We start from the raw sequence: 23,880 nt of genomic DNA on the forward strand, positions 1-23,880 counted from the left end.
AAAAAAAAAAAAAAAATGATTCCAGATGTTACCAAATAGCCTATGGAAAACAAAATTACCCCTGCTCTATGAAGTTGGAGTTTTACCTTGTAAGTGAACAAAGTGATATTTCTCAAACCTTTTTTAGTCCATTTTGATTTCTCTAAATATGAATTTTTTGCCATCAAATGAAAAGTTCTTTGCAACATTATTTTTTGGCAAAATTGCCAAAGAACATGAAATTAGGTATCTGTAGCTAGTAGGGCAGCAATACAAATTACTCTTAAAAAATATGCAGGGCCTCCCTGGTGGCGCAAGTGGTTGAGAGTCCGCCTGCCGATGCAGGGGATACGGGTTCGTGCCCCGGTCTGGGAGGATCCCATATGCCGCGGAGCGGCTGGGCCCGTGGGCCATGTCCGCTGAGCCTGCGCGTCCGGAGCCTGCGCGTCCGGAGCCTGTGCTCCGCAACGGGGGAGACCACAACAGTGAGAGGCCCGCATACCGCAAAAAAAAAAAAAAAAAAAAAAAAAATATGCAGTCTCAGAGTGGACCAAATTTCATGGTAATTCCATATATAAAAAATACTTTAAAAGGAGAAATGGTAAACATTTCATGGCTAAACATTGTGACAAATGTCTTAGAAATATTTGTCTCAGAATGATGTTTCTTGTATATCCCTAGATATATTTTTTAATATCAAAAAAGGATACTTTTTGAGTTTTACCTGAAATGATAGTGAGCTAAATTTTACTATTTGAAATTTCTCTGTTTGAGACAAGTTACAAATACTCTAACAGCTAAAATATCAAGGTAACCCTCTGACTCAAAATATGCACATACACCTTTGATGTACAATAAAGGTTTATACAAACTTGTTTTAGTAGCAGAGGTAAAAGTGCTAATTTTGGAGCCAGGAAAGCACTGCTATCCTGTGGAGGCAGATGTGCACTAACCAAAGAAGAAAACAACTGTGTATTAAAATATTTCATATAGTTATCAGATCACTACCACCCATGAAATATACTAGTATCATTACAATGTATTCATTCAAGTTGTCTAAACATTTCATATTACACTGGATGATAGTTAATTTGTTGTTTTATATCTGAAAAACTCAGAGCCAAAATGCATATTTTGATGAGAACTTTGATTCTTTCCAGTTGCATAGGAATAGTGAGTAGAGAATACAGAGAAAAGAGAGTTGATGTATTTCATTTAAGGAAGGTCTGAGTGGTCATCATTTCTTTTACTTTTTCTTTTTCTTTTTTGGGGAGGGTGATGCAAAAGGTATGAGGACACATGATACAGTTTCCTAGCATAGGTGTGAGTCTAGAATAAGCCTGGTCTGGGATACAGAGATACCATATGCTAGTTTGCTACGGTAAATCTGGCAAGTAAATATGACTTCTGTTATCAATAACATATCTTGAAGAATTTAGGGTTTTTTTTTCTCTCTTTTTGTCATCTATGAAACCTGTGCTTTCAGGTTATTTTCCAATGTATTTTTACAAGATATTATCTGTTTTGTTTACTGGTATATCTCCAGGGCTTAGAACATTGCCTATATATAACATGATCTCAATAAATATTAGTTGCTTGAATGAGTATATAAGCGAATGACTCAACATCACCTCATCAATAATTCCAGCTTTCCTCCGAGTGACATACAAGGCCTCTTGAAATTATTTTCCACTAACCTCTTTTATAAGCCCTATGATGCAAGCATCTGCAGTGGACGATACTACTTTTAGCAAATTGATGTGCTGTTCTGGAGAAAACATGGACTTTTGTGTCAGAGAGAAATTGGCATCTTCACTCTCTTGCAGCCTTTCATTTTAATCTTTCTAAGAATTTTTATAAGACTTCCCCTTATTTGGTCAGTGTGAATGTAAAGTGAAATAATATATAAGGCATTACAAAAGATCCAGAATTTAATACATGTTAGCAATGCTAGCTCATTTCCCTACTCCCATATGCATATTTCACTTTCCCATCTCTGTGCCAGTTTTACCTCCTATTCCCTCTTTTTTCTGGCATTTTCCCAATTTCTAAATCCTTCACCTTTTTTAATGCCAAAAGAACTTTCTATCTGTTACACAAATCTTCTCTTATTATCCCTGTGAAATTCATCTATCCTTTAAATTCCCTTAGTAGTATATCTGAGTGCCATTCCTGACACCACCTACTGCCTTGTTAAGCTTCCTGAAGTGTGGACAGGCAAACTTTTCCACTTGTCTCTGTGGAACAGGAGGGCAGGATAAAAGTATAATTCATGCTTGAAACCCCTAGTAGAGATCAGTAGTAAAGGCTTGGTAAATATTTGTAAAATTTTTTAAAATGAATGAATGAATGTAAGCACTGTAAATGTGGGGGAAGGAAAAAATAACAGGGAATTGAGAATGTGTGGTTAGCTCATTCACTCCAGAATACTAGTGAAGAATACTCCCTTATTGTTCCAATATGATCATCATTCCCATATTTTCATAGAGTGGCAAATCCCTAGAAGAAAAATTAAATCCTTAGTTTAACTATTAGACCCTTAAAAATATTCAAATATTTGGAACTATAGAAAACATTTTGTTTTTTTTTTAGAGATACCACCTATAAAGAATTTAATCAGAGAGAAAAATCACACATATGAACATACACAGATTTTCACATGGAGACATATCACTTAATTAGGCTAAAGATGTACCACACCCCACTGTTAGACATACGCCACCACTATTCTCGGAGCATCAAAAGCAAAATTTGGAGAGTTATTTTTTAAATAAATACCCTGGCTGATAAAAAATATTACTACTTAAAAAGTGCTATGCAATGGAAAAGGCAATAAGAAATAGTTTTTTTTCTTGTTATCCTAAAGTTGAATGTGATAGGGAATTTGGAATGTCAGTAATGCAAGGATTGGTAAATTATATTTAATAAAGAGTAATTCACATTCTGCTACTACAGGGCAGCACCTCTTAATTCAAAGAATAAGGGGGCAAATCTGAGATGGGATAGATAGAAAATTCAGTATCATTGTCATAGCAAATTATGTAATATTCCAAGAACAGTCTCAAGAGTTGTTTAATAAGAAATAGATTCATCTTTCTATAATTAAGGTACTTATAGTTTGAAACTAGGTATTTGATAAATATATCTTTCTAGATCATAGATTATTTTTTCTAAAGTTTGTGCAGCATTTTAATAGTCATATTCTATCTCACCTGGATTATAGTCACCAGGATTCCTGGCAGAAAGATGAAATACCTCCTAGGAAAGCTGCTGCTTCTCCATATATTTAAACACTCAAATTAATCTGAACTTCACAGTTTTCCAGAACATAATCATAATAGAACTTACTTAATTTAGAAATGATTTCATATTTAATATTTAGTATTTAGAACATATGAAATAGCTGGAAGACTATAGAAATATAAATGGGGAGCTGGGAATATTAGTTACAATTCTGTTGCTAACTATCCATTAGATCTTGGGCAAATGATATATCCTCTCTGAATCCATTCGGTTTCCTATGTAAACTTAGAAAATAACACACACATGGCCAGCTATTTCTTTATTAAGTATATACTATGTACTAAGTGCCTTACAAACATCATGGGTCCCAATCCTCAGAGCAACTGAGAACAATTATTCCCATTTTACAGATGTAGTAGATAAAGCTTTGGAGAGTTTACATAACCTGCCCAAGCTCATACAGCTAGTCAGTTATGGAGCAGAATTCCAATTTAGATACTCTGACTTCTGCACCTGACCATTTAACCTCTGTTTTATGTTACCATGATTTTAAAGACATTTTCATTTCCAAATTTCTATAACTAACTGTTTTATAATTATCCCCAACCTATGCTAATTTATGAACAGCATAACTAGGGAAAATATGATGACTTGTTACAAAGAAGATGGCATTTGGGAGTTCTGCAATCAGACAAACATGTTAAAACCCAAGCATAACATGTAACAAGTTGAGTTATAAGACAACATTCCTTAACTCCTGTAAAACCTAGGTTCCTAACTTTTGAAAAAAAAAAGTATTTCTTACATTCAAAGGTTAACTTGAGTGTACAGAATATTTTATACAAAATATTTGGTATATACTAGGAGCTTAGTAAATGCTATTGTAACAAATAAATATTTTGCCAATTGGATCAGATTTAAATTGGTTTAAAATATCATTTTAAGTACTAAAGTCATGAAATTTATAAAAATAATTATTATTAACTTGAAGGAGCTATGTAAAATGTCAAATATGTATAATATTATATTTATACAAAATGTATACATATATCTTATGAAGGAATAAAAATTATTTTAAAATTTATCAAATTATAGAATTGAAGAACATTACTTAGTTATTTGAGATTAATAGTTTCAATAATTTTAATTATCTACTTAATATTTTTAATATTTGATTCAATAATTTACCTTAATTTTTTTATAAGGGCTAACTATGAAACAAAATTAATGTTTTCCTTTTGCTACATTTTAACTTTATAATATACAAAGTAGTCTCAATGTGAAATGCTCTATAGGACTTGCCAAAATAACTAAGTCTGTGTGGGTTACAAACAATTGGTCCTGAAGCTATTTAACAGCTAATTAAGTTATGAATGAGAGTAGATAGATGTTTGCAAAGTTCTAAGAGACAAAGATTGCAGCACAGGGCTTCCCTGGTGGCGCAGTGGTTGAGAGTCCGCCTGCCGATGCAGGGGACATGGGTTCGTGCCCCGGTCTGGGAAGATCCCACATGCCACGGAGCGGCTAGGCCCGTGAGCCATGGCTGCTGAGCCTGCGCGTCCAGAGCCTGTGCTCCACAACGGGAGAGGCCACAACAGTGAGAGGCCCGTGTACCGCAAAAAAAAAAAAAAAAAAGTAAAAAAGATTGCAGCACAGCTAGCCCACAATAAGAAGAAACACTACTTCTAGAAAAAAAGCCCTCGTGAAAACATAAAAGGAAGAAATTCAGTGCTACAAAGATTTGGGGAAAGGATTTAACAGGGAAAAAACAAACTAAAATAAAATAACATCCATTTAAGAGGTAAAATGAAAATTTATAGCTATCCATTTTTTTAAAGAAACTATCCCTGTTTGAAGAAAACAACTTATATTAATGTGACCAAAAGTGATCACAGTTTCACTACTTTCATTAAAACTCTGCTTTACATGCTTACCCAAAACTGCTTTACTTTGCTTTGTAATAGCTAGTTTCTTTTAAATTCTTACTTATGTAAGCTACCAATTAATTTCATGCTGTACATATTTTAAAGGGACAGTCAGATGGGAGTATAATAAATCACATGACCCTCTCTAGAGGTAATTACTATAAACACTTTATTAATCTTACCAAAAAATGTAATATACTTATATAAATCGGATTATCCTGCCTGCAAAAAATATTGTTTTGCTCACTTTGTTTATTTATCAGTTTGTCTGGGAGTTCTGTTTGTATCAGTATATATAGCTCATCTCATGCACTTTTAAATTTAAATATAACTGGCATACAGTATTATATTAGTTACAAGTATATAACATAATGATTTGATATTTACATACATTACAGTGATCACCATGATAAGCCTAGTAACCATCTATCCTCAAAGTTATTATGATATTATTGAGCATATTCCTTATGCTGTATATTACATCCCCATGACTTATTTTATAACTGAAAGTTTGTACATTTTAATCCTCTTTACATATTTCCTCCCCCACCACAAATACCTCCCCTCTGGCTACCACATGTTTATTCTCTGTATCTATGAGTCTTTTTGGATTTTTTGTTTTGTTTGTGCATTTGGCTTTTTGTTCATTTTAGATTCCATATATAAGTGAGATTATACAGTATTTGTAGTTCTCTGGCTTATTTCACTCAGTATAATTCCCTGAAGATCCATCCAGTTCTTACAAATGGCAAAATTTCATTTGTCTTTATGGATGTGTAATATTCCACTGTGTGTGCATAATACCCTCCAGGTCAATCTACATTGCTCACATGGCCAAATTCCATTATTTTTTATGGGTGAGTAATATTCCATTATGTATGTATGTGTGTATGTATATATATATATGTGTGTGTGTGTGTGTATGTATATATATATATATATATATATATATATATATATATATACCCCTCATTTTTATCCATTCATATATTGATGAACACTTAGGTTGCTTCCATATCTCAGCTATTGTAAATAATGCTGCAGTGAACATTGTAGTGCATACATCTTTTTGAATTAGTGTTTTTTTTTTTTTCTGGTAAATATCCAGAAGTGAAATTGCTGGATCTACAGTAGTTCTATTTCTAATATTTTGAGGAAGATCCATATTGTTTTCCATAGTGTCTATATCAATTCACACTTCAACCAACAGTGTATGAGGGTACCCTTTTCTCCACATCCTTGCCAGCACTCTGTTATCTTTTTGATAATAGCCATTCTGACAGATGTAAGATAGTATCTTGCAAACTTGATTTGCATTTAACTGACGATTAGTGATGTTGAGGACATTTTCATGTGTCTGTTGGCCATATGTCTCTTTTGGAAATATGTCTATTGATGTCCTCTGCTAATTTTTAATAGGGTTTTTTTATGTTGAGTTGTATAATTTTGGATATTAACCCTTATCAAATATATTGTTTGCAAATATCTTCTCCCATTCATTAGGATGCCTTTCATTTTGTTGATGGTTTCTTTCACTGTGCAAAATATTTTTAGTTGGATCTTCTTTCTCAAGATTGCTTGTCTAATTGAAGGGCTTTTGTAGTTCCATAAAAATTTTAGAATTATTTGTTCTAGTCCTGTGAAAAATAGCATTGGTATTTTGATAGGGATCGCACTGAATGTGTAGATTGCCTTGGGTAGTATGGACATTTTAACCATATTAGTTCTTCCAATCCATGAGCACAGCATATCATTTATCTTTAATTTTTTTCATTGTCTTATAGTTTTCAGAGTAATGATCTTTTATCTCCTTAGTTTGATTTCTTCCTAGGCATGTTATTCATTTTGATGCAATTGTAAATGGTACTGTTTTCTTACCTTCTCTTTCAGATAGTTTATTTTTAGTGTATAGAAATGCAACAGATTTTTGTACATTGATTTTGTGATCTGCAAATTTACTGAATTCATTTATTAGTTATATTAGTTTTTAGGTGGCATCTTTAGAGTTTTCTATACATGGTATCATGTCATCTACAAACAGTGACAGTTTTACTTCTTCCTTTCTGATTTAGTTGTCTTTTATTTCTTTTTCGTGTCTGATTGCTGTAGCTAGACCTTACATAAAAGTGGCAAAAATAGGCGTCCTTATTTTTTCCTGATCTTGGAGGAAATGCTTTCAGTTTTTCAAAAGTGAGTATGATGTTGACTGTGGGATTGTCATACATGGCCTTTATTATGTACAAGTGTGTCCCTCTATACCCACTTCATTGAATTTTCATAAAAGGATGTTGAATTTTGTCAAAAGATTTTTCTGCATCTATTGAGATGATCATATGATTTTTATTAATTCTTTATTCCTTATTAATATCATGTTATCACATTGACGGATTTGCAGACATTGAACTATCCTTACATCCCTGGGATAAATCTCGCTTGATCATGGTGCATTGTTGTATTCGGTTTGCTAATATTTTGTTAAGAATTTTTGCATCTATGTTCATCAGTGATATTGGTCCATAATTTTCTTTTATTGTGGGGTTTTTGTCTAGTTTTGGTGTCAGGTTGATGCTGGCTGGCTTCATAGAATGAGTTAGGAAATATTTCTTACTCTTTATTTTTTAGAATAGTTTGAGAAGAATAGGTGTTAAGCCCTCTTTAAATGTTTGGTAAAATTCACCTGTGAAGCCATCTGGTCCTGGACTTTTTTTGTAGGGTGTTTTTTTTTTTTTTTAAATTTCTGATTCAATTTCATTGCTAGTGATTGGTCTGCTTAGATTTTTCTATTTCTTCCTGATTCAATCTCGGAAAAAGGTATGTTTATAGGAATTTACCTATATCTTCTAGGTTTTCCAATTTCTTCATGTCTAATTGTTCATAAAATTCTTTGTGATCCTTTGTATTTCTATGGTGTTATTAACTTCTCTTCTTTCATTTCTGATTTTATTTGAGCCCTCTCTTTTTTCTTGATGAACTTGGCTAAAGGTTATCAATGTTGTTTCTTTTTTCAAAGAACCACCTCTTAGTTTCATCGATCTTTTCTACTGTTTTCTTCATCTTTGTTTCCTTTATTTGAATTCTGATCTTTATTATTTCTTTTTTCTACTACCTTTGGGTTTTGTTTGTTTTTTTCTTACTTCATTTAGGTGTAAATTAGATTTTTCATTTGAGATTTTTCTTGTTTCCTGAGGTAAGCCTGTATTGCTATAAATTTCCCTCCTAGAATTGCTTTTGCTGCTTTCCATGGATTTGGGTCACTGTGTTTCCATTTTAATTGTCTTCAGGTATTTTTTTATTTCCTCTTTGATTTCTTCAATGACTCATTGGTTGTTTAGTAGCATATTGTTTAGAATCCATGTGCTTGTATTTTTTATAGTTTTTTCTTGCAGTTAATTTTAGTCTCATACCCTTGTGGTTGAAAAAGAAGTGTGGTATGATTTCAGTCTTCTTAAATTCATTGAGACTTGTTTTATGGCTTATCATATGGTCTATCCTAAATAATATTCCATGTGCACTTGAAAAGAATGTGTATTCTGCTGTTTCTGAATGAAATATTCTGTATGTATTAACTGACTTTATTGGCTAATGTGTCATTAAGACAGTGTTTCCCTATTAATTTTCTGTGGGGATGATGTATCCATTGAAATAAGTGAAGTGTTAAAGGCCCTTACTATTATTGTATTGCTGTCAATTTCTCCCTTTATATTTATTATTTGCTTTATGTATTTAGGTGTTCTTATGTTGCTTGCATATATATTTATAATTGTTATACCTTCTTGTTGGATTGATTCTTCTATCATTATGTAATGACCTTCTTTGCATCTTGTTACAGTCTTCATTTTAAAGTCATTTTTACTTATAAATGTATTGCTACCTTGGTTTTCTGTTTTGTTTCCATTTGCATGGATTATTTTTTTCCATCCCTTAGCTTTCAGTCTGTGTGTGCCTTTAGATCTGAAGTGAGTTTCTTGTAGGCAGCATATATGTGGGTATTGTTTTTGTAGCCATTCTGTCTTTTGATTGGAGCATTTAGTCCATTTACATTTAAAGTATTTATTGACAGGTATGTATTTATTTCCATTTTAGAAATTGTTTTCTAGTTGTTTTATAGTTTTTCTTTGCTCCTTTTTTCTTCTCTTGCTCTCTTCCCTTGTGATTTGATGGTCACCTTTAGTGTTATGTTTAGATTCCTTTCTCTTTATTTTTGGTGTATCTATTACAGGATTTTGGTAGGTGGGGAGGTTCATATATAACATCACACACACACACACACACACACATATATATATATATATATATACACATATATATATATACACATATATAGTAAGTTGATTATCTCTTAAGCTCAAACACATTCAAACAACCCTAAATTTTTACTCCCCTACCCACATTTTAAGTTTTTTACATTATATTTTACATCTTTTTATTTTGTGTATCACTTAACTACTTATTGTAGTTACATATGATTTTACTACTTTTGTCTTTTAATCTTCTTACTAACTTAAAAATTATAGATCCACTAACTTTCCTGTCTTTACCAGTGAGATTTTTTTCTTTCATAATTTTCCTATTCTTAGATATGACCTTTTCTTTTCTGCTTAGAGAAGTCCCTTTAACATTTCTCATAAGGCTGGTTTAGTGGTGATAAACTCTTCTAGCTTTTGCTTGTCTCTAAAATTCTTTATCTCTCCTTTAATTCTGAATGATAACCTTAATGGGTATTCTTGGTTGCAGGGTTTTTTTTTCCTTTCAGTACTTTAAATATATTGTGCCATTCCATTCTTGCCTTCAAAGTTTCTACTGAAAAGTCATTTGATGGTCTTATGGGAGTTTCCTATATGTAACTAGTTGCTTTTCTCTTATTTTTAAGACTCTCTCTTTATCTTTAATTTTTTGATATTTTAATTATAATGAATCTTGGTGTGAGTCTCCATGGTTTGATCCTGTTTTGGACTCTTTGTGCTTCATTGACCTGGATATCTGGTTCCTTTGCCAGGTTAGGGAAATTTTCAGCTACTACTTCTTCAGATACATTTTCTGCCCTTTTCTCTGTCTTTTCTCTTTCTGGGTCCCCTATATGTGAATTTTGGTATGCTTGATATTGCCTACAGTTTTCTTAAACTACCTTCATTTTTTATTCTTTTTTTCTTTTTCTGTTTGGCTTGTGTGATTTCCACTATTCTGTCTTCTAGATTGCTGATCTGTTCTTCTGTATCATCTAATTGATTCCTTCTAATGATTTTGTTTAATTCAGTTACTGTATTCTTCAGCTTAGATTATTTCTTTATTATATTTTCTAACTGTTGAAATTCTCACTCTGTTCTTCCATCCTTCTTAATTTGGTGAGCATGTTTATACTCATTACCTTGAATTATTTATTGGGTAGATTGCTTATCTCTGTTTTGCTTAATTCTTCTTCTTATGTTTTGTCTTATATCTTCACTTGGAACATATTCCTCTTTTTCATCATGTTGCTTAATTCTCTGTGCTTATTTCTATGTATTAAGTAAGTTCGTTATATCTTCTAATCTTGGAGAGATGGCCTTATATAGGATATATCTTATGGGGTCTAGCAGCACACTTTCCTCTCGTCACCAGACTATATGCTCCTGGGGTGTCCCCTATGTGAGCTGAATGTGCCTTTCTGCTGTGGCAGTCTGGACTACTGTGGGCATGTTGATGGGGGGGCTGGCCTAAGCCGTTTGTCTGTGAGGCCCTGCCTTGTGTCACTAGTGCACTGGTAGGTGGGGCAGGCCCATGCCATGGCTGGTTGTGATGCCCGACATCATGTGAGTGCTGAAGCCCTCCTGGTGGTCAGGGCCATCTCTCCACACAGCTGATTGTATGGCCTGGGGCCATTACTTCATGCATCTTTCACTGTTATCTAGTATTATTTTATGTTAAATGAATAAACACATCCCAATCCATTCTTTGTGTGTGCTTTTGAAGGGTATAGTCAATGCCAGAGGGGAGGTAGATTGATCTGGACCTATTATTTTTAGTTTGCTTAATTATTAAATTGCTCTAAAGATCACCTTAAGACCTTTTTTTTTCATTTCTTTCAGTTTTTATGAGGACCATAAGGTTCTACTTTTCAATTCTTATATTTGAAGTTTACACCTAGGATATTTTAGGTTGTGGTTTCTCATGGTCTAGTCAATGTGGTAAAATCTGCACTCTAGCTAAGAAATTCCCACCATCTCTGATCACTGATGATATACTCTTCAATTTCACAGTGCTGGTATCAATTTACTCTATTAAAAATATTTTTCAGTGATTTCTTTTCTTGGATATAGAGGGCAAAGTCAGGGTGAACTATTTGCTTATTCCTATATTTAGTCCTTTGCCCCATTTGTAATCTGACAGATGCATTCAAATAGAATGAAAACTCTTTCAGAATGACAGTTACATTTTTACTGAACACTTCACCTACTATCTGGCATCTTTGGTAATTAAATAATGTTTTATATAGGTATATGACTAGAAATCTTAGCAATAAATAAGAATCAGATTTTTTTTTTTTTCTTTTTGCGGTATGTGGGCCTCTCACTGTTGTGGCCTCTCCCGTTGCGGAGCACAGGCTCCGGATGCGCAGGCCCAGCGGCCATGGCTCACGGGCCCAGCCGTTCCACGGCATATGGGATCCTCCCAGACCGGGGCACGAACCCGTATCCCCTGCATCGGCAGGCGGACTCTTAACCACTGCACCACCAGGGAGGCCCAAGAATCAGATTTTGAGATAACCTTAATCATATCATCCTGTACCATCTCTTTAATAATACATTTTTCTTCTAATAATGTAATACATTAACCAATTTTTCTTTTTGCAAAGTGAAAACTCCCATCACTACTTCATTTATTTATTTTTAGTTAAAATGTAATACAAAATGAGCTTATTGAAAGTAGAAAACACTTAAATATTTTTGCATCAAATGAAATGTCTTTATGTGTAAACTGCTGATGTTTAAAAGCATCACAAGAGATTCACATTTATTCATAAGCAGAACTCAGCTACTTTTAAAAATTGATTCTAATGCTAAGGAGAAGGAAGAAAAAACAGTTTTAAAAAATATTTCAATCTTATTCTTCAAATTCCCATTTGTATTCATGAATTTTAGACATGAAGAATTAGGCTTCACTTAGGATGCACAAACCCACAAAAGAATATTGAAACACATAACAATAAGAGAAAGACCAATAATCTACAAGATTACAACTTTTGTTGAGTCCAAATAAAAGCTAGGATCCCAAGTAAACACAATGAAAAGAAATCCAGAGTGACAGGCCTCTTCCAGTAAAATCGGGACACATGAATTGTTGTACCTTTGCCAGAGCACAGGAGGAAGAGGCAACTGCCATAAACGTAGTCTTTTTAAAAAGTTAAAATGGCAAAGAATTTTAAAAACCAAGTGTGAATTAATGTGATACTTTAGAATTCTTGGGAAACCCTGACACAAAGGATTTCTTTCACTGAGTTCACAGAGAAATATTGAAAGCATAGCAAGAGAACTGAGAGCTGGCCCTGTGTGCTTCACAGACATAAAACCCAACCTATTCCCTAGACTTTTCTCTCATACAAAGAAATCCCTTAAATCACTGAGGAAGGGTAAGGAGACCACCCCACTCCCAGAAGCCAGACAAAGATCCACTGCCTGTGAGGGAGGTATAGAAAATAAATTCATTTGCCACTAAAAAAAGGGCAGGAAATCCTCCCTTCTCAAAAGGGAAGGTGAGCTGCAGAGATAAGCAGCCATTGAGAGAGAGGTAGAAGCCAAAGCCTTGTGATCCTGAGTGAAACAACCCTGGTCCCACCACAAGTTTGCTACTTACAACAAGAAACTCTAGTGTAATGCTTGGAGAAGGGTAAGAAATTACTGCCAATGGTCCAAAACAAAGGCACAGTGACACTGAGGGAAGAGTACAAGCAAAGCTGTTTGTGCCTAGAGTGGGTACAATAAAGATGCTTGGACCAGAATTCTGAATTGATACCAAAAACAACAACAACAACAAAGAAAAAAACAACAACAGATATTTGCTACCTTGGGGCATGGAGCAAAAGATTATCTCCTGCCCAAGACCTCCCACAGACACATGGCAGATATTGGCTGACAAGGGAAGAGATGCATGGAAAGACCCATCTCCAGAGCCCAGAACCACAGAATCTAAATAAGACCAAAGACCAGACAAGAGAATGGAGAACCCCTTGTCTACCACCATGAGCCTCCCACTTATTAAGAGGTCACAATCAAGGAAAGATCAAGAGTGTGGAGACAGACCCTTCAGTGAGGCAGCCATGCAGGGATTATTGAAAGCTAAAGAATGAGCAGGCACACTCCAGGATACTTACTAAGCATAAGGTAAAATCAGCCCATCACTGAAGTATCTGAAAGGTTTGGTTTACTTAAGGTAACTATAATATGAACAAAATCCAATCCCAGTGAAATTATTGAATAGATTGATCAAGCTCTTCACACTAACACACTGACAGAAGAAATGTACCTATGCTGCTGGCCTACATTTTACTTATTTAAGTTTCTAAGGTTTTCCTACATAAATTATTTGAAATTAAGAGTCATACAGAAAGCAAAAGACAAACAACCCATTGAGATAAACTGGTCAACCAAAGAAGTAAAGTGTAAATAAAATCAGACCTTAGGATGACCTTGATATGGAGACCTTCAGATTTAAACATTGCTTTATCAACATACACCTATCAGAATGGCTCAAATGAAAAAATGACCAATAATACTATGTGCTGGAGAAAAAGCAGACCAATTGAAACCTTGACGTGGGGAAAGCAAAATGACCCAGTCACTTTGAAAAACATTTTGAACAGATTGAAGAGTTTGACAGTTTCTTATAAAGCTATGCATACACTTACCATACTAGTAGGCAATCCACTTTCAGAAATGAAAACACATGTCCATATAATGTACTATATGTAAGTGTTTATGACAGGTTTCTTCAAAATTGACCAAACTTGAAACAACCCATGTGAACATCAACTGGTAAAAGAATAAAAGTTTTGTGGTACATCCATGTAGCATAATACGACCCATTATGAAAAATAAATGAATGTCTGACCCAACAACATGGAAGAATCTCAAAAAAATCTAAGTAAAGCAAATCAAATTCAAAGGCTATACATTTTAGGATTAAATTTTTCTGACATTTCAGAAAAAGTAAAACTGTAGAAAAATAGATCAGAATAGAAATCAGATCAGTGGTTGTTAGAAACTAAGGGAACTTTCTGGGTGACAGGAACATTCCAACTTGATTGTGGTGGTCGTTATTCAACTGGAGATATTGAATTGTTCACTTAAAAAAGGTAGATTGTGCCATATATAACTTATGCTGTAATAAACCTTATTTTTAAAAATACAATTATAGGGCCTCCCTGGTGGCGCAGTGGTTAAGAGTCCGCCTGCCGATGCAGGGGATACGGGTTCGTGCCCCGGTCTGGGAGGATCCCATATGCCGCGGAGCGGCTGGGCCCGTGAGCCATGGCCGCTGGGCCTGCGCATCCGGAGCCTGTGCTCCGCAACGGGAGAGGCCACAACAGTGAGAGGCCCGCATACCGCAAAAAGAAAGAAAAAAAAAAAAAAAAAAAAAATACAATTATAAACACAGCTAGAGTTTATCAGGAGAAAAATACAAGTGTTTAGAGTAAATCTTGCAGTCATTTTTGGATCGAACAACAACAACAAAAATACCAGTTAGTTCAGTCATTAGTTTAGGAAAAAAAAAAGAAATAAAAAAGATTAATTTCTTAAAGATTTTTATCAACATGATACCAAATAACAAATACGACTGACATTTAATCTCAGATTTTTGCACTGAATTGTATCTAGCAAAGGTTGTCATAAAATCAATCTGTGATGGAGCAGGTATGGGATGTATATACTCCTGGCCAGGTGCTATAGGTTCCCACGGCTAGAGCACACTCCCCATAAACCAACTTGCACAATTTACAAATCATGACATGTATCCAAAAGTAACATAATTTTCTTTGGGGCATAAGATAAAATAGTGTAAGCAATGGGAACTGATTAATAGGAACAATTTTAGGACTTGTGTTATACACTGTGAATAAGGAATCTTTTCATCCATCTTGAGAGCTAGTGTCAGTCTGGGATTGGAAATAATTTTAATTTGTAGGTACAACCTTCATATATTTTGTCATTCTGAAGAACCTGTACAGAAAATTAAGTCGGATGATACTGTTCACTGAAACACAAAATTTTAGAAAATATGTCGCATCTGGTTTTCCTTACAATCACGAATATAGGCAAAGGTGACATCTGAGTTATTACAATTGGATAATTAAAATTGGAGGAAAGAAAAGAGTATGAGAGATGCTCTTTCACCTCATGTCCAGTGATGGCACCATCATGAACCTCTTGAGAGCTTTTTGTATGTGCTTTTATGATGTTGTTTACACTTCTTAATTTGTAAAGTATCAATTCTAAGCCTTGCAAAATCACTATTTTAAAGTTTAAAAGAAAAACTAAGAATCTAGATGATAGTAAAATCAGATAATTTAAAAAACTAGGAATATAAAGATGAGTGAAAATACTATTTGTTGCAATCTTTAAGTGAATTTTCAAAATAGTCTTACTGTTGTTTTCCTTATATCTCCTTTCCAGGTGTCATTTGGACCACTGCCTAATGACTATTAGAACATCCTGCAGTTTGGTTGATCACTCTTGCAGAATCAGGAGCAACAGTTAACTCACTGTGAGATTTGTAATGGGATGTTAAAATTAAAGCTTTGATTAGAAGACAAAATGATAAAACAAAATCAAAGTGAGTGTGAGAAAAAGAAAAGTCCTCATATTTTACAATCAACTAGATCACAATTGTTTCCATAACTCTTAGACACCTTAACCAGATCAATGGTGTAAAGGGAACATAATGTAAACAGGAGAGGGTTTTAGGAGATTTCTTTGGAGAGTGATCCTGCTGTTCTGTTAGTCTCTAGTCCCTACCCTTCAATCCCCCAAGGTGGTAGAAAAGAGAGAATGGAAGGGTACTTTTTACCTCAACTCTAGTGATGGAGCTTTCTATGGGGCCTCTAAGAGATCTTTGAATTGTTAGTTTTTCCAAACGTGCAAAACTCACACCTGAGAAAGTCTCATACCTCTAAAAACTAAAGTGGACTCTGGTAGCAGAATACTTAGTGGGGGTTGATTTGCACTGTATCTGCACTCCCAGAGTTTATTGGGGCAGAAGGTTTACAAATAATTTTGCAGAATATATGTGGACCACACAGGAGCATATGTTGGCATAAGGATGTTTGCAATCTGGCTGGTTACAGGGACTCAAGCAATAAGAAGATGGACAGGAACTGGTTATTCAAGGATGCAGAGTCACAGGCATAGAGTTTCATGCACTTTGGCCAAGGGAAATGTAATTAGAGGGATCTAGCAGAAAACCTCCAAATAGCTTGCACATGCACACACACAGACAGACACACACATATACACACCTCAAGAGTGATTTTAAAGATGTGGCAGTCTCAGAGAGAGGTCAGTTTATAATGGAACCAGTTCACGTAGGACCTTTGTTATCTCCTTATCACTCCTAACCAATCTTACCCTCTCACCTCTTCCTACCAATATTGAGAGGTGAGTGGGCATTGGAAACTAACTAGCAAGCTGGGAGGGGTGGCAAGGAAAATAAATGCAGGACAGAGAAAGAATGAACCAAATATGCCTTCCTTTCCTTTTTTTCTAGCCAGAAGACAATATAGGTAGGGAGCAGGGAAGATTTGATGATACACTGAATTTAAAATTGTGACATATGTATATATAGTGGAGTGGGCATTCCCAAATTGAGTCTGTGTTTCTGACTTAACATGACCGAGAGGTCTGGCTGCTGCCTCGTTTTTAGCAGAAAGGATTGGGATTTGACCAAGTTTTGCTATGGGGTAAGAGTATTCACTCTACTGAATAATTTTAATAGTCAATGAAAGGCAAAAATAAAACTTCACTTTAGATAGGACAGAGTCACATTATTTGACATACGTGTTCTACAGACAATGACTATTATCATCCCCTAAAATCCTTTCATAATGGCCAGTTTCAAGGGAACTTGCTCAGCTGGCATTGTGGATATTAACTGTCCCCACAATTTGAGCTAGCATTTCCTATTTTAGAGCCCCCATAGTAAAGTCTGCCAAGACTTATTTATTAAACTTTTCATTTTCATCAGAAATTTGCATTAACCTAAACAAAAGTACAATTACAGCCAGTGATTAGAATATTAGTCCTACTAGTTTAACAGAGGATTCCCCAGTGATTTCTGAAGTAACAAAGATTACATAATGCTGAGAATAATTAAGCAATTAGGTTGAATGTATTTATTTTTTTAATTCATGGTAAAACTGAAAATTTATTTAAAGTGCCCCCAAATTTTACTGATCAGAATATTTATTGATGTAACAATCATATTTGTAATAAAACTTCAATTGGTACTTTGGAGATTACCAAATATTTTCACATTCTATCTTTTGACCTTACCAGTAATTAAACATTTACAAGATAATAGAATTCTTTATAGAAACTTCTAGGGCTATTCTGAACTCGTGTGTGTGTGTGTGTGTGTATGTGTGTGTGTGTAGTATGCTGTATCTGTCCATGCTTGTGCGTGCATATATATGCCTATGTTGGGTGGAAACAAATAAAGGGAAAGATATCTTTTCTTCCATGTTTACTATAACCTATTAGCAACATGGCCAATTCCATTTTTTATGACTTAATATATTTTAGAATCTAGATTTCAATCTCTTCATATCCATGTCAACTTTTCTGACAAAAACACATATATTGGCTTAAAGTTTTTTTCCAATATCTCATATACTTCCTGAGAAACATCAGAAATTATGAGAAATATATATAAACTAAACATGAAATTGAACCAATGTTTTCAGGACTCAAATATCCTGCGCATTGTGGGAAAACATCTTATTGATTGTCAACAAGAGTCAGTTATATACAAATAGGCTATAACCTTGCTACTCAGCAGGACAACAATAACCATTAGATTCTCAAAAGTTGCAAATGCTTGCAAATCTCTTCTTAACAGTTTTAATTAAGAAATGTCTCATGACTGACAAATATTCATTATTTCCTCTAATGGTTGGTCAGAGTCTACACCTCTCAGAATTTTTCTTTATGAGAAAGTCAGAATTAAAGTCAGAAAAAATGAGATTGATATTCACCTGCAATCTAACAGCAGAGAGTAAAGGCTTGTTCTTTTTTTTTTTTTTTTTTTTTTTTTTTTTTGCGGTATGCGGGCCTCTCACTGTTGTGGCCTCCCCCGTTGCGGAGCACAGGCTCCGGACACGCAGGCTCCGGACGCGCAGGCTCAGCGGCCATGGCCCACGGGCCCAGCCGCTCCGCGGCATATGGGATCCTCCCAGACCGGGGCACGAACCCGTATCCCCTGCATCGGCAGGCGGACTCTCAACCACTTGCGCCACCAGGGAGGCCCAAGGCTTGTTCTTAATGTTAAAATGTTTTGCAAGGCATAATGACTATTTAACATTCATGGGAACTTTCTAACATAATTTATTAATGATATCTCAACAGGTTTGTTTCATCAATTGTAACACTCAATCTTTATGAGACACTAGAAATTCCTAGAGAATTATAGAATGGTGAAGTTCATTGAAATCCAAGAACAAATGGTGATCTCTAGATACGGAAAATTATAGTCTTACTCTCAGGTAGGTGTCATCTGGGAACAGATTGCACCCTATAACCTATTTTGAGTGGCCACACCAGTCCTGGTTAAAATAGAGGCCTGGGAATATTTCTGGAGTTCTGAAGTGTGTCTTAAGTCGGTGGTTGTCTATGTGCATGTATGTGGTGGTGGTAGTGGTATTACAATGATGAATTATCAAATAATAATTCATGGCCCAGGTATAATACCATACATTTCAACACAAAATTGGATAGAACTGAGCTGAAGAATAGGGTTTGACTCTTCACATGCTAGACAGGGAATCACATAAATATGGCACTACCCTTTGATACTTTGATAATATGTCAACAGATAACCTTTAAACATGTTATCTGGAAGATATGTTTGTCAGAGACTGACTCCCTAACTCCTGGCTACAGTTCTATTCATATCAAAACAGAGAGCCTCTCTTCCATGCTGCCCAAAGTTATTCATTGTTCTCTAACTTCATGGATCCTGTAAGTATCTTCAGTTAAAGGAAGACTCTTGAGGTGTGGAAATGTATACTTACTCCAGAACTCAATCAAGTAGAACCTATCTTAAGAAGTATATAAGGTCAGGGGTTCCCTGGTGGTGCAGTTGTTAAGAATCTGCCTGCCTGTGCAGGGGACACAGGTTTGAGCCCTGGTCCAGGAAGATACCACATGCCGCGGAGCAACTAAGCCAGTGCACCACAACCACTGAGCCTGCACTCTAGAGCCCGCGAGTCACAACTACTGAGCCTGTGTGCCACAACTACTGAAGCCCATACACTGCAACAAGCGAAGCCACCACAATGAGAAGCCTGCGCACGGCAATGCAGAGTAGTCCCCGCTCGCTGTAACTAGAGAAAAGCCCGCAGGCAGCAATGAAGACCCAATGCCGCCAAAAATAATTAATTAATTTAAAAAAAAAAAGAAATACATAAGGTCAATATAGCAAAGCGGTTCAGAGCACATGCTTTGCATTAGTTCCTGTGGCTACTGTTACAAATTACCACAAATTTGGTGACCTCAAGTCTGCAGTTTAATGATGGGATCTATTGAAACTACAGTTTTTCTGTTACAGCTGCAGGCATTAATAACTCAAACTCAGGAAAAATGCTTTGAGTGTTTTTTTTAATACTTTAAAGATATGAAATAATGTGAAAGATATTTTAACATACCTTCTATTTGGATATATGTATCTCAGTATAATTAATTTATACAGCTTAAAACCAAGTACTGCACTAATAGAATATATGCAATAATAAATTGAATACTAAGTTTTCATTTTTGTATTTTTTTTCCTTTCTGCTGGAAATTATAATTCATTCTGCCATGAAAAATGAATCTTGGACAAGACATTCAAGAATCTAAACATGAATACAATCTTATAAAGAACATTTATCTTGTCCTCTTAGAGAGCATAATAATTATATCTACAAGAATTGTTACCAAGGCTATTGCCCCAGAATCATACTCCTGGCCCTCCCTCCAGGTAAATTTGTAGAAAACCACAGCTAACAATATCATCTAGCTGTGTTCACAGCACAGGAACAAGAGTCTCACTATAAGAAAACTGGTGCAGGCTGGTTCAACTTCAAAAGTGGGACAAATATCGCCCTGCACCTCATTACCATCTCATTGTAATAGTAAGACCCATCTGTCTGCCCATGATGGTTCAACCTGCTTCCAACCCAGATGCTAGAGGACCATACAAGGACAGAAAAGAGGTGACACCCCAGTTCCAGGAAGAACCCGCCTATTCCCAGAAGACCAATGCATACACTTCCCCCTTTAAAGCCTTGCCTTTAAAATCTTGATTTAATTGTCAGTACCCTGGGCAAGAAGTTGATTTGTGATTAAGATCCCACTTCTCCATTCTCCGGCCATTGAATAATGATCGTGCTGCTTCAATCTCAACTTTGGTTTCATTTTTGGCTCTGTAAACCCAAACAGAAAAGAACCTTTCTTCCCTCTGAGGCAGGGGCTTGGCCAGGCTAGGGTTCAAGTAGGGGATCATAAGACCTAATTTGGTAACAGAATGACTAACCACTTAGTCTATTTTTGCTTGCTGTTGGCATCTTCGTTTATTTCTTTAGGGCACTCATCATGATCTTGTTCATTTATGTGTTTATTTGTTTATTATCTATTTTTCACTATTTGGATATAAACTAAATATGAAGCTTTGTCCTATTTACTGCAGCATTCCCATCACCTAAAATAGCACTTGGCTCAGGGAAGGCATTCAATGAACATTTATTGACTGGACAAATAAATAAATCAGGTAATTAATTAAAAGAAATCAAGAGTATAAATTTTACCAGAAATTTTGGCAAAAAGTTCTGAAGAGTAAAACACAATAAAGACTGGTAAATGTTTTGTCCTTATAAAAGTGTATTTTTATTAAATCACTAATATGTCTTCATTTCATAGATATTTTCCATAATTATTGAGATATATGTAAGTACTTCAAATGGGCAATTTTCCTTTCTTATTTATTTATGTACCATTTTAGCCCACAATATTACAAAAAGATTATGAGATATACCACATTTAGGAAGTTTGCAATAAAACCCTGAGAGCAAACAAAAAGAATTAACAGAGATGGGTCTTTTTTTTTTAAATGCTGTTTTTTTTCTATATAAAAAGGATCTGAGCTTGTAAAGAATATGTTCAAGATATTTATGTTTTATGTAAAAACAGCAAAATCATTAAGCCTTCTACTTCAAACTATACAAATTTATCTAAGACTCAGAATTTCTACTAAGCTTACAAAATCATTTGTCAAACCAAGCATTACCTCTCAGTCTTCAGGTTAGTTGGTAGACTAGTTAAATGAGTGAATATACATAGAACTTAATTCTTCTGATCCCAAGAATCACGAATTGTCATTTGCCAAATATAAGTTCTGTTTTGACATGTTAATCTCACAGCATAATGTGTATTATTATTCTCCTTACTGGTAAGAAGCAAGATAAACTAATAAAAAGACATTAAGCTGTCCCTTGTATAGAATAATCAAAATGTTAAATATATTTCAGGTGTAAAAATCGACCAAATGTTTTCAGAACCTTCCTACTGCCAAAGCAACACTGTACAGATGTGCCCGGCCGTCAAGTGGCCATTAGAATTGACCTCTGTTGCTGTGGTAAAATGCAAAGAACCCCAATGTCACTGATTAGATATGGTTATCAAAGTTAGGATTATTAGCTGGAACATTCAGTCACAGCACAGGAACTGACACTTTTTGAAAAGAGCCCAAGGATCCTCTATATTACATGTCAGTCTAGGTCAAAATTAGAGCAATCCAAATGCATCTACTTAGAATATGCAAGTTCATTGTCCTTCTAAAATTGTCAAGTTCCTATTATTCGTTACTGAATTACAGAGAAAAGTAGGCAGACAGCCTCTGCCTCATGCAATTTGAAGTAAAACTCTTGACTCTAAGTAGACACTCCTTAGGTGGCTAAGTCATGGTGGATTTATATTGTCTTAATCAGTAAACTATAAAAAAAGACAAAAACAGGGATTTTTTCATTTTAGCACTTCATTTGTTGGTTGTGGAAGGTGTATTTTTATCATTAAAGTTTGATTTAAAGTGAACCTGAGTTGAATGAATAATCTTCTCATGCTGTCCCCAATCCCTCTAAAAGACAGGAGAGACCATCATGCATTACCACTCATGCTGTAAATAATTTTAGTCCATTTCTCTACTTTTATTTTCTCTACTTCCTCCCTCTGATTCACTCTGTACACCACCACCAGATTGATTCTCCTAAAGTATCTTTTTATTCACATTATTCTTTGGCTCAAAAGTATTTCCTCTTACCCCTTCAGGATTTTATCCAAGCCCCTTCACCTCACATTTAAGGCCTTGAATTTCACTACCTTTCGGGATCCACAACTCCTCTGTTATGATTACCTGTAAACTAAGCCTGCAGTAGTGACCCACTTATTTAATGTTCCTCTCATCCTCTTTCTGGAGCATGTGCTTTTTGGTGTTTTGTTTGTTTTGGTTTTTCCTCATGGAATTCCTGATGCTGAAATATACTCCCCTCCCCTATAACATTCTTTCTTTAAGATCTAGGCCAGGGCTTCCCTGGTGGCGCAGTGGTTGAGAATCCGCCTGCCGATGCAGGGGACACGGGTTCGTGTCCCGGTCTGGGAAGATCCCACATGCCGCGGAGCAGCTGGCCCGTGAGCCATGGCCGTTGAGCCTGAGCGTCCGGAGCCTGTGCTCCGCAATGGGAGAGGCCACAACAGTGAGAGGCCCGCGAAAAGATCTAGCCCAAATACTACCTCCTTCACAAAACAGTTCTCTGAGAATCCCCAGATAAAGACACCTCTGCCTTCCTGTGTATTCTTATTACACAGACATTCTCCATGAATCATGTATTTCTCTGAGCCAGCTTTGAACTTATTAAATAAAATGCTGCAGAGCCTTTATATTGGGTTGGCCAAAAAGTTCATTTGGTTTTAAGTAAAAATAAAAGACACATTTTTCATTTTCACCAAGAACTTTATTGAACAACATATTCACTAACCAAACGAACTTTTTAGCCAACCCAATATTTTGGGGGAGTTTATATTATCTCCAAAGGTAGATTATAAACTCCTTGAAGGCAGTAGCCATTTCCTAACATTTTTTTTATCTCCTATGATAGCTAGCACAGTGTCCTTCATATAATGAGCATACAATTAATGTCCCTAAATCAAGGATTTTTTAAATATTTGAGAAGTAAGTAAACTGTATATATGAGGAAACTGAGGTCCAGAATCATTAGTAACTCACCTAAAAGTGACTAGCAGCCAATCGAAGATTCAGTTTGCTTGATTAGTAAAGATGCTTTTTACTTATAACAAAGTTATATTGTTTCATTATTGATCAGTTGTTCTAAGCCAAGTAATTTATGAAACTCACTGATCTTAATAAAGTATATGCATATATGTTTACATATTATATATAATAACATATGTATTTGTAAATAAAAATAGGTATAAACAAAGTTTCTCTGCAGATATTA

At 35.2% G+C, this 23,880-nt stretch overlaps 1 protein-coding gene across 1 annotated transcript in view; it reads right to left on the reverse strand.

Moving 5' to 3' along the window:
- The window catches only part of LRP1B (LDL receptor related protein 1B), a 1,545,691-nt gene that overhangs the window by 806,592 nt on the left and 715,219 nt on the right, over positions 1-23,880 (reverse strand). The window lies entirely within an intron of this gene.

This window comes from Mesoplodon densirostris, chromosome 8, assembly GCF_025265405.1.
Source record: "Mesoplodon densirostris isolate mMesDen1 chromosome 8, mMesDen1 primary haplotype, whole genome shotgun sequence".
Lineage (NCBI taxonomy): Eukaryota > Metazoa > Chordata > Mammalia > Artiodactyla > Ziphiidae > Mesoplodon > Mesoplodon densirostris.